At 42.0% G+C, this 11850-nt stretch overlaps 1 long non-coding RNA gene across 1 annotated transcript; it reads right to left on the minus strand.

The window, feature by feature from the left end:
- Window positions 1-5676: 5676 nt before the first annotated feature.
- Window positions 5677-7228, minus strand: LOC103630276 (uncharacterized). Its single transcript, XR_004850356.1, has 2 exons — window positions 6997-7228; window positions 5677-6875 (listed from the first exon to the last, which is right to left on the minus strand). It is a non-coding gene; the product is annotated as an uncharacterized lncRNA (long non-coding RNA).
- Window positions 7229-11850: the final 4622 nt, after the last annotated feature.

Genomic DNA, 11850 nt, shown 5'->3' on the forward strand with positions numbered 1-11850 from the left:
ATATTTGGCTTATACTCCTAAGTTTGGGCTTTGGTATCCTAGGGGATCCACATTTGATTTGATTGGATATTCGGATGCCGATTGGGCGGGGTGCAAAATCAATAGGAAGAGCACATCGGGGACTTGCCAGTTCTTGGGAAGATCCTTGGTGTCTTGGGCTTCAAAGAAGCAAAATTCGGTCGCTCTTTCCACCGCCGAAGCCGAGTATATTGCCGCAGGCCATTGTTGCGCGCAATTGCTTTGGATGAGGCAAACCCTGCGGGACTACGGTTACAAATTAACCAAAGTCCCCTTGCTATGTGATAATGAGAGTGCAATCAAAATGGCCGACAATCCCGTCGAGCATAGCCGCACTAAGCACATAGCCATTCGGTATCATTTTCTTAGGGATCACCAACAAAAGGGAGATATCGAGATTTCATACATTAATACTAAAGATCAATTAGCTGATATCTTTACCAAGCCTCTTGATGAACAATCTTTTAACAAACTTAGGCATGAGCTAAATATTCTTGATTCTAGGAATTTCTTTTGTTAACTTGCACTCATAGCTCATTTGTATACCTTTGATCATGTCTCTTTCATACGCTATGACTAATGTGTCTTCAAGTCTATTTCAAACCAAGTCAGAGGTATCTTGAAAGGGAATTGGAGTCTTCGGCGAAGACAAAGGCTTCCACTCCGTAACTCATCCTTCGCCGTCGCTCCAAGAGACTCTCCATTCTTGGGGGAGAAAAGCTGAGCATCAAAGAAAAGGACCTTGTCTTTGGGGGAGAGAGTAAGAGCCCAAAGCAAAAGGACCGGACTTCGTCTTTGGTATGATTTTAACTCATCTATTTATGACCAAAGGGGAAGAAAAGCACTTCTAGGGCTCTAATGATTCCGTTTTTGGCGATTCATGCCAAAGGGGGAGAAAGTAAGAGCCCAAAGCAAAAGGACCGCACCACCACCAATTTAAAAAAACTTAAGTGTTGAATATTTTCAATTGGTATCCTATTGTGTTCAAAAGGGGGAGAAAGTAGTATTTCAAAATGATATATCAAAACCCTCTTGAACACTAAGAGGAGAATCTCATTTAGGGGGAGTTTTGTTTAGTCAAAGGAAAAGCATTTGAAACAGGGGGAGAAAATTTCAAATCTTGAAAATGCTTCGCAAAATCTTATTCATTTACCTTTGACTATTTGCAAAAGAATTTTGAAAAGGGTTTACAAAAGAATTTGCAAAAACAAAACTCGTGGTGCAAACGTGGTCCAAAATGTTATATAAGAATGAAACAATCCATGCATATCTAGTAAGTATTTATATTGGCTCAATTCCAAGCAACCTTTACACTTACATTATGCAAACTAGTTCAATTATGCACTTTTATATTTGCTTTGGTTTGTGTTGGCATCAATCACCAAAAAGGGGGAGATTGAAAGGGAATTAGGCTTACACCTAGTCCCTAATTAATTTTGGTGGTTGAATTGCCCAACACAAACATTTGGACTAACTAAGTTTGCCCAAGTGTATAGATTACACAGGTGTAAAAGGTTCACACTCAGCCATTAAAAAGACCAAGTTTTGGATTCAACAAAGGAGCAAAAGTGGGAACCGAAGGCCCTCTGGTCTGAGAGCACCGGACTATCCGGTGTACACCGGACAGTGTCCGGTGCACCACCGGACAGTGTCCGGTGCACCAGAGGACTCCAGCTCAAACTCGCCACCTTCGGGAATTTCCAGAGGCACTCGCGCTATAATTCACCGGACTGTCCGGTGTACACCGGACAGTGTCCGGTGCGCCAAAGTGAAGCGGCCTCAGGAACTCGCCAGCTTCGGGAATCGCCAACGGCTAGTCCGCTAAAATTCACCGGACATGTCCGGTGTGCATCGGACTGTCCGGTGCAACTCCGGAGCAACGGCTAGTCGGCGCCAACGGCTACCTGCGGCGCATTAATTACGCGCGCAGCGCGCGCAGAAGTCAGGCGCGCCCATACTGGCGCACCGGACAAGGAACAGTGCATGTCCGGTGTGCACCGGACACCCAGGCGGGCCCACAAGTCAGAAGCTCCAACGGTCAGAATCCAACGGCAGTGATGACGTGGCAGGGGGCACCGGACTGTCTGGTGTGCACCGGACTGTCCGGTGTGCACCGGACTGTCCGGTGCGCCATCGAACAGACAGCTTCCCAACGGCCACTTTTGGTGGTTGGGGCTATAAATACCCCAACCACCCCACCATTCATTGCATCCAAGTTTTCCACTTCCCAACCACTACAAGAGCTCTAGCATTTAATTCTAGACACACCAAAGAGATCAAATCCTCTCCAAATTCCACACAACGCCATAGTGACTAGAGGGAGTGATTTGCTTGTGTTCTTTCGAGCTCTTGCGCTTGGATTGCTTTCTTCCTTCTTGATTCTTTCATTGCAATCAAACTCACTTGTAATTGAGGCAAGAGACACCAAACTTGTGGTGGTCCTTGTGGGAACTTTGTGTTCCAAGTGATTGAGAAGAGAAAGCTCACTCGATTCGTGGGATCGTTTGAGAGAGGGAAGGGTTGAAAGAGACCCGGTCTTTGTGGCCTCCTCAACGGGGAGTAGGTTTGCAAAAACCGAACCTCGGTAAAACAAATCCGCGTGTCACACTCTTCATTTGCTTGTGATTTGTTTTGCGCCCTCTCTCGCGGACTCATTTCTTTATTTCTAACGCTAACTCGGCTTGTAGTTGTGATTATAGTTGTAAATTTCAGTTTCGCCCTATTCACCCCCCCTCTAGGCGACTTTCAACGGTCAAAGAAGCGAGCTTGGTGAAGGCGAAGAACGACAGTGTCTTCCCGTCACTGGTTGTGCACCCTCTCAGATCGGTGCTAGGGTTTGTCGGTGGGGAATATGACTCTAGCGAACTATGTCATCTAGACCAACCGGCCCCCACCCTTTACTTATAGTGCAGTGTCATAGGGGGCCACCAACCATATAGGGTTGGGTGCCCCCGATCACAGCGTGGATCAGTGGCGGAGGACACAAGAAAATATAGGTGTTGTTGACGCAACGACGAATGAAAATTCACGACACAATTTAAAGCAACTCGCTGCAACAAAATAAGTGATAGATGTGGAAAATACCTTATTCAAGAGTCATCACGGTCACAATCCATTTACAACCAAATGCCATATATCGAATAAAATATGGAAAAAGGTAAAATGTGTTAACAATGGCAAATTGAAGTAAAATTTGTTGAACAAGTGAAATAAGAATATACCTCTAGTTGGGTCGAGTTCTAAGAGACCTAATCAACTGCATTTGTCTAGTTATCTTATTTTCAAATGCCTTCTTAATTTTCTAAAGATCGAGCCCTTTAAAAGTTTCTCTTTCAATGTAGCACACCATCAAGTCATTTAACCAACCATCGGACATCTTGTTGCGCAACTCAGTCTTAATAATCTTCATAGTATAGAAGGCCCTTTCAACTGTTGCAGTCGCCACCGGTAACAACAAGGCTAACTCAATAAGTCGATATACCAATGGAAACACAATATGCCTCTCAAGTTGAACAGTTGTCTTTGATAAACTCACAAGATCATGACAAGCTTTAAACTCTTCAAGTCTTCGCACATGGATAATAAAAGTTCTTAGTTGATCTTTTATAGTCTTGCAGCCAACAAAACAAAAATCATCAAAATAGATATCCGCTAGCCGAGCCAGCTTATCCACATCAAACTTATAAAACGAGTTTCTTGGGTCAAGACAAGAAAAACACACAAGCAACTCTAAAGATAGCTCATTAAAGCGATTATTGAACTCTATGGTGATAGAATCTATAACAGCATAGAAAGTATCAACACGATAAAAATGCTTTGTGGTAATATTGTTTCTCCCACCTTTCCTTGATCGACCAAACTGTGATACAACATCACTCATATTTGGTATTGGGATATCATTTGCAAGGCAGATTATTGTGGTTTCTTCCAACAATGGCTCCCAACCATCGTTTCTTAAATTAATCAAACGTGTTCTCACATCAACAACCAAAGACATGGCTTGGACAACATTTTGATCCTTTCTTTGCAAGAGAAGAGAGCCCATTTGTGATATGGAGGATCTGTAACATCATCTTCATCATAAATACAAAGCTAAAACACTCCATTTTTCCAACAAAGCCACCTGCACCTGATGGATTGCGCTCATCTTGAGCACAATTTCTAAGACTTCTATTACTGATTCTCCCATTGACTTAATACAGAGCAAAGTCTTGTAATGAGACCTCATCCTATATCTCTAGGTCTTGACAATGATGTTTCCTGTTGTTTGCCTCTTTCTAATGAAAATTATCCACTCTCCAACTTAGATAAGAGATTCAGACAATGTTTATGTTGTAATATATCCTTCCTTTTGCAAGAAGCACTATAGTGCTACTCACAATTGATGTTAAATCCTCAAGTGATGAACAACATTTTGAAACAACAACAATTATTAATTGCAATTGATGAGCAAAGCAATGAACATAGAAAGCAAATGGCTTTTCATCTCGAATTAACTTTTTAAGACCATTAAATTCATTTCTCATATTAGAAGCACCATCATACCCCTTGTAGGATTATGGGGAGGCTACGCTAGCGCAAAACAAAATTTTCAACCCTATAAAACCAAGAACTAATGCGGCAATAGGTCATGGAATTACCACTAGACGCGCAGGGCAACGGAAGACATCTCGATGTAGATGAACGCATCGAGCAGTGTTGTGTAGTCGCAGGCGTCCTTCACGTCCTCGCATGGTTCATCCTAGTGCTCCAGATGCAGCAACTCCAAGGTATCCACACATACAGGGAGGAAGCGCCACATACCGAACTGCTATGTTCGTGACGGCAGCTTGGCGAGGGTGAGAGGCAGGCGACTGCTCGTTTGTTGGTGGCGAATTAGGTTATCCTTAACCGCGCCACCGCCCCTCATTATATAGGCATTCTGGTGGGCTTCTGATTTCGAGGCCTATCAGTAACCCTAAAGCCCAATCTAATTTCGAATCTAATCCGAGTTAGGCTTCCTTCCCCTTAAGTGTCTGACCCCATAGGTTCACGTACACATAGACATGACCCGAGTACTCTTACTTGGACCAATAATTGATAGCGGCCTCTAACAAGACATGTCAACTCCTATGCGCACGTAAAGATCATATTAGATGAACCATTGCAACATTACATACATGTTGTTCCCTTTGTCTCACGATATTTGGTTTTACTCTAAGCTGACCTCTCTTTCTCGATACTGTGAATTAGAATCCTATCAATGGTTAACACTTAACCCTAGCACAACCATGTATTTCTTGATCCAATCACTCGAGGGGCCCAGAGATATCTCTCTCAAGAAGAAAGGGACAAATTCCATCTTGACTGGCCATGCCTCACAGTATGCTTCCCGACAAACCCAAAACTACATTTATAACTACCCAGTTACGGAGTAGTGTTTGATAGTCCCTAAGTAAGTCAATTCACATCTTGAGAACAAGCGACGATCTTAGGTCTAAGGGCACAGTATACATGTTGCAAAAGGAGAACTATATTACAATATTTCACGTTGGGTCAGTCCAGCCTCATGCATACATGCGCCCACATTATTAGTTTAACATCTCCATATCCATGACTTGTGAAATATAGTCATCAACTAATACATGTGCTAGTCATCGACTCTGACTAGGGACATCATTTAGAATAACCATACAAGTAAAGAATCTCACTAACAATTCACATAATTGCTAATCAATACAAGGTGTCCTACCCTCAAAGTTTTGCAACAATTAATCCATGATCACTAAACATCTCAACTAATGCTTTCTTTAATGATTCCGATGTTGTGTCCTTCACATGCTTGATGCCCAAAAATCTTTCTATTACTTCACCCTTTTTATTGACAAACCTCACAACTATAGCCATTTGTTCTTTAACCGATATATCACAGGATTCATCAACAAGAACAGAGAATAAACAATCCCCCATTTCTTCTTTAATTGCATGTGTGACTGCTTCTTCACAACAGTTTGCAAGTTCTTTTTGAATCGTCCTCGAAGTCATCTTGGAATTTCTGGGACACAATTCATCAAAAGCTCTTCTCACCTCTTCATTCCTTTGTTTGTACCAATCAAGAAATTCTAAAAAATCACTTTGTTCAATGAAGTACTAGTCTCATCATGTCCCCGAAATGATTCAGCTTGCAATGCAAGAAGACTAACAATACTTAAGGAAGTTTCCAATCGTGTCTCATATTTGACCAATGCATCTTGGCTATAATTTGAAACCTTCTGAGTAACACTTGACCTTTGGTTACAAAAATCATGGAATGTTGTTGCTGCAACATTGTGTATGCTATTAGGCCCACCAACATGTTTTGGAAATTCCGTACAAACAATTCTCCACTATGAGAAGCCAACTTTTGTAAATGCATCATGGCCAAATTTATCATTCATTCGATCATGCTTAAAAAGGTAATAATCGAAGCAATAAGCCTTATTCTTATCCACACTATATTCCAACCAACTATGTTGTCCGAACCAATGTTTTTAGAAGATCCTTTTACCATGTGACCGAGGAAAATTATGACCAATTTTGGTTGAGTCGGACCTTTAGCTATGAAAGTCATTCTAACTTCATCTCTAATATTAGGAGCAAAAGAATCAATTGAATATGAAGTCTCGGATCAGAAATAATGTGATCCGAGTTGAACTTTAAACCATTAACATCTTCACTATTGGCATTTGGAATAGGTGCATTCTCTTCTTGAACAAGTGCAACTTCTTCACTATTATTCTCTTGAAATTGAACTTATATTTCGTGTTCGGGGCAAACTCCACTAGCATGAGTGCCTGGTCCACTTCCACTAGAACCTTGACTGAAATAGCCCTTCAAATCTACCATTTTACAAAGAATATAGCATGTACTAGATAATTAGAAGACATTACAATAATGAGTGCTCACATAATCATTTGCGCATAATAAAGAGATATACTTTTTTGGGCAGTCTTTTTTTACCTTGATTTTGTTTCCTTTCATGTCTGTTGTTGGTTGGAATAGGAACCAAATTACCAAAATAAATCTACACATTGACAAATAAATTGGACTAAACATCTTTGGTCTCACACAACACAAGCAGACATTCAGATTTCAGACAAGATTTACCTCGACTCGAGCATAGAGCACGGAAGAACTGAGGGCGATGTCTGCTACTTCCTCGTACTCATTTGAGTCGATGCTACTACCTCCTACTCAGGCAGCGCTGCGGGCAGGAGCGGGACTGAGGGCGGTGGCCAGAGGCGGCAGGCACGGCGGGCTCCGGGCGGCAGTGAATGAGCCGTCGAGGCGCCGGGCACGGGTAGGGAGCACCGAGCCGCCGAGGTCCGTGTCCACGGCATGTTGGTCTGCTGAAGCAGTGGAGCTCGGTCTCGTAGGGTGGAGTAACCGAGCAGGTGCTCGATGGAGACGCGGTCGCGTGGAGCTCGCAGCTCGAGCATCGGACTCGGAGGCGGCTGGCGACTTTCGCTGCTCGAGCGGTCGAGTGGGGGTGAAACAGTAGGTTCTTTTAGGACTTGTTCGGTTAATCCCGTTACATATAGATTGGATGGGATTAGAAAAAATTAAGAAAGAGTTTGACTTAGTTGAGATTTAAACACATCCAATCCCACTCAATCCATGTGGATTGGGAGCTAACCGAACAAGCCCTTACCTGGATCTCTTACTTGATCGATAAGGTATTGCATAGGCAATACTGGGCTATATTGGGTCATCCGCCCTTGGCATGGATCAAAGGCTTAAAATGGTCATTGGATTCATATTGGTGGAGATCAATCCAACATTAACCTTAGACTGCCGAAATTCAGCTATTTGCTGAGTGTCCTAAACACTCGATAAAGACCATTTTACATTCGTCGAAGAAGTTCTTTGTTGAGTGTTTTTGTTTACCACTCGGCAAAGATCTTTTTTTGTTGAGTGTCAAAAAAAAAAGACACTCGACAAATCAATTGACGGTCAAATCCAACTGAATGCATCGAGTCAAACAAAAAACACAATCGATCTACGGTTATACCTTTTCTAAATCTAAAATATTATTCTGCAAACTTTTTCAAAGATGTTTGAGGGTGTTCGGGTAAGTATTACAACTTAAAATATGCATCTCCATGACAGACTCCTTGGGAGGCGCTCTAGGTTTTTTTTATCAACGCGAGTGTTTGGCGAAACTAGTCAGGACGGTTTTGAAAACCGGGTGTCAGTTTTCTCTAGCTCCGCTGAAATGCGATCCTCAAGCAATCATCGTGTGATACAGACATGTTAGCTTTTTTTGTGTGTTAGGAACTCAACACAAATCTAGCCGAGCTTATCTGGAATGCGTGATTTTTTTTTTCGTATAGGGTTACTCGAATCTTCCGACGTGGCTTCAGTTAAAATTTTAAACTTTGAGAAGAATAAACAAATATTTTTAAATTATAGTAAAAATATAGTGGAGGTACAACAATTTGATTGGTGGATGAATGAAACACATCACGTAAGTTTGATATATTTGAGATGTAACTGGTGAGGTGATGCTAGCTCAACCAAATAAGAATAGCTAAATTGGTCGAGTTTCTTGTGTTGTGTGTTTTTTTTTTTTGGATTCATTACTAGATATGAGACTGTTTTTCACTGAGGTGGCACGTTTTGTCGACAACAAAACGTATATGGTGACTTTGTCAATCTCATAACACATTTTCTCAGACTTTTCATCGGAGCTAGTTTGAGAACCCCAATTTCTCACAGGATTTTATTTTTTCAAGATACATTAGTTCATTTTTTTTTCCTTAAGAAAATAGAAATTCCTAGAAAAAATGTAGTTTCTAGACTAGTCCTAAGAGAGAAAAAAAATGGGCAAGAAATCATCATTTCTAGGGAAGAGAGAGGCATCCTGCAAAATTGCTTGTGGTTTCAGTACAGAGAAAACATAGCATTTCATTTCTATAGCACACACGTGACAAAACAAGTAGCTAGAGAGCTGCTGTGACACGTCATTAAAGAACCTTTAGCAGTGTGTCCAGGACTAGCTAGTTGCTAGTGACCTCCTCTATCAATAGTGACGGGAAAACATCAGCCATACCTTGAGATCAATGGATCATCCCACCACAAATTACAAATAGTTCCCAAGAGATTAACGCATTTACTTTGTCTCCATTCCAACATACTCCAAAAGGCCGGCAATGTCTTGTATGTAGTACTAAAACACCAGAAAAGCCATCAACGACCAAAAACCAAACCATCCATTTGCAGAATTGCATGCATGTTGAGTCGATCCAACCCAGAGCACAGTGCCCTCGCCTATCTGCTGCAACTCATTAGGTGGGCTGGTCCTGTCCATCCATCAATGGTAGGTAGCTAGTGACGCCAGCCCATGGCCACGCACAGTGCCCTCGCCTATCTGCAAGCCAGTGTGTCCATCTATGGTAGTGTCATCGCCATCGGAGATGAATGTCTGAATGTCACTGTCAGAATTTCAGGCAGACAATTGGCAAGATGAGACGAGACCGTGTCCTCCAACTCTGCCTGGGAACGCTAAAGCTTGTGACCGATGCATTATTTCTCTTGTCTTGGCTTCCATCCATGCATGTCCTATGCATTACGCACTATGAGGCCTTGTTCGTTTGTGTCGGATTGCACCCGGAATCATTTCAGCTAATTAAAGTTTATATAAATTAAAAAAGCAATCCGGTTAGAAATCGTTCCGACCCACCAATCTAGCATAAAGCCAGAATTGGCTGCCAACCAAACCATATGCATGCCTAGTTGCGTACATCATCAACACATATACAATTATACATGATACATGCATATATGGGTGATATAACCGCAATCGTAACATAGGTTGGATGCTGACCGTGTGCTGTGGTGACCTTTCACCTTACTCCTCATGGTCCATGGGAAAACTTCACGCATAACACATCAGCACTATTATTGTTACAGTTTTATGTACCTTTCATGCATGGTCCATGAAAAAAGAAGGGACAGTGAAGCTTTGTCTCTCCATAGCCTGCACAGATATAGCGTGCACTTGGATACCTAGAACAGAAATTCAGCAAAAGGGCCTCTAGCTTAACGGTTAAGGACTTCCGAGTATCACCTCCAAGTCCTGTCCTAGGTTCGATTCCTATCGGGAGCGAATTTTCAGGCTTGGTTAAAAAAATCCCCTCGATGTGCCCCATCCGCTCTCGGGGTACGATGTCATGTGTGTCACCCTCCGGTTGGGCCGTTGCAGAGTGGACAGTTGACGCCGGCCCGTTAGTGATGGGGGGCCAGGGTTCGGGATTTTCTCGGCCGGGACCATTGTTTCGGTCTCTTCTTATATGGAATACCGGGAGGGTGGTCTTTCCCTCCCCGACCGAGTTTTTTAGAACAGAAATTCATTGTTAAGTTATGTAATAAGTCCACATTGGGAGTAGTGTAAGTGGACATTTTATCAATCTCAATCTCAAGTTATAAACTCTCACTTGATCTATTCAAGACTAACGAGGCACTGGATGCACACTAGCTACTATTAATACACTAATGGGGTTGCTAATCACGTGATTATAAACTATCGAGTTCTTCACTAGTTAAAGGCTCTTCCTCACACCTCAAAGGGTTTCTTTAGTTGATCAAATAGGAAAGAGATTTCAAATAGATGAAGTATAAATAGCCCCAAGTCAAGCAACTAGCCATTCACACTACACTCAACTTTCACGGATACATCGAACATGTCTAGCTAGTGCAGCTCTAAAGACTAGTTTCATAAACTAGTTGTTACTATACCTGTATCCAGTGTTTTATCCCATGTCTCATCGGACACATCCGGTGAGTACACCACTCGAACATATAGTTTGCAAACCTTTAATTTCTAAGTTCCTTGTTTGGTGTCACACTGCACTCGTCTATGTTGTACTATGTGTCAAATAGCTATTGCAACTATGTCTACTCAACCCAACATATGGCATTGTCTTGCTTCTGATCTCTCCCCAACTAAGCTCATAAATATCTCTATCTTGGTGGCTGAGAGGACGGGCACCTGGACGGGCGTCAATGATGAAATATGGTTGTCTACTCTGTATGCTCTAGCGAAGTTTTCAAGTGTCAGTGCCCATACTCACCAACAATGGTGGAGCATGATGACAATGTGCCCATACATGTCTATTGAGAGGACACTTAGGATTTTCCTTACAACATCTGGATGTGTAAGTCCCAACCCATTTTACTTCTTCTACAAAAACATTTAAGCAAGAGTACATATCATTATCACTTTCATGAGGAAGCATCTCAGATAAATTTAATTTCTTCACGACAAGATAATAGCATTCTCACGCTCGCTCTTGGTTCCCATATGAAGTGCACAAATGTCTTATCATAGTGCATGTGCATTTTTTTGATTCCGCATTCGATTGAACATATTGAAAGTCGCCTAGAGGGGGTGGATAGGCGAAACCTGAAAATTAAAACTTTCCACCCCAACTAGATCTCTTGATTAGTGGTTAGAACAAGATACACAATTATCGGAGTATAAAACCTAAGTCCTTTGCTTGTAAAGAGTATTGCTTTCAAATAATGCGGAATTGATAAATCAATACTACTAACAAGTCTATGAGAATAAAGCAAGAGAACTTAGATAAGAAGAGCAATAACACAAGTTCTTTCTTGCAATGTGTCGCTTTACTAAATGAGAATTTAACTTAAAGCAGCACCAAATAGTATTAGCAAAGAATAGTGCAAGTAAAGACTTAGAAAGGGAAAGAGCAAACAAATCACAAGCAACAAGCACACGAGACACGGGTGATTTGTTTTACCGAGGTTCGACCCTCGAAGGCCTAGTCCCCGTTGAGGAGTCCACTAAGGACG

Source organism: Zea mays, chromosome 6 (assembly GCF_902167145.1).
Source record: "Zea mays cultivar B73 chromosome 6, Zm-B73-REFERENCE-NAM-5.0, whole genome shotgun sequence".
Lineage (NCBI taxonomy): Eukaryota > Viridiplantae > Streptophyta > Magnoliopsida > Poales > Poaceae > Zea > Zea mays.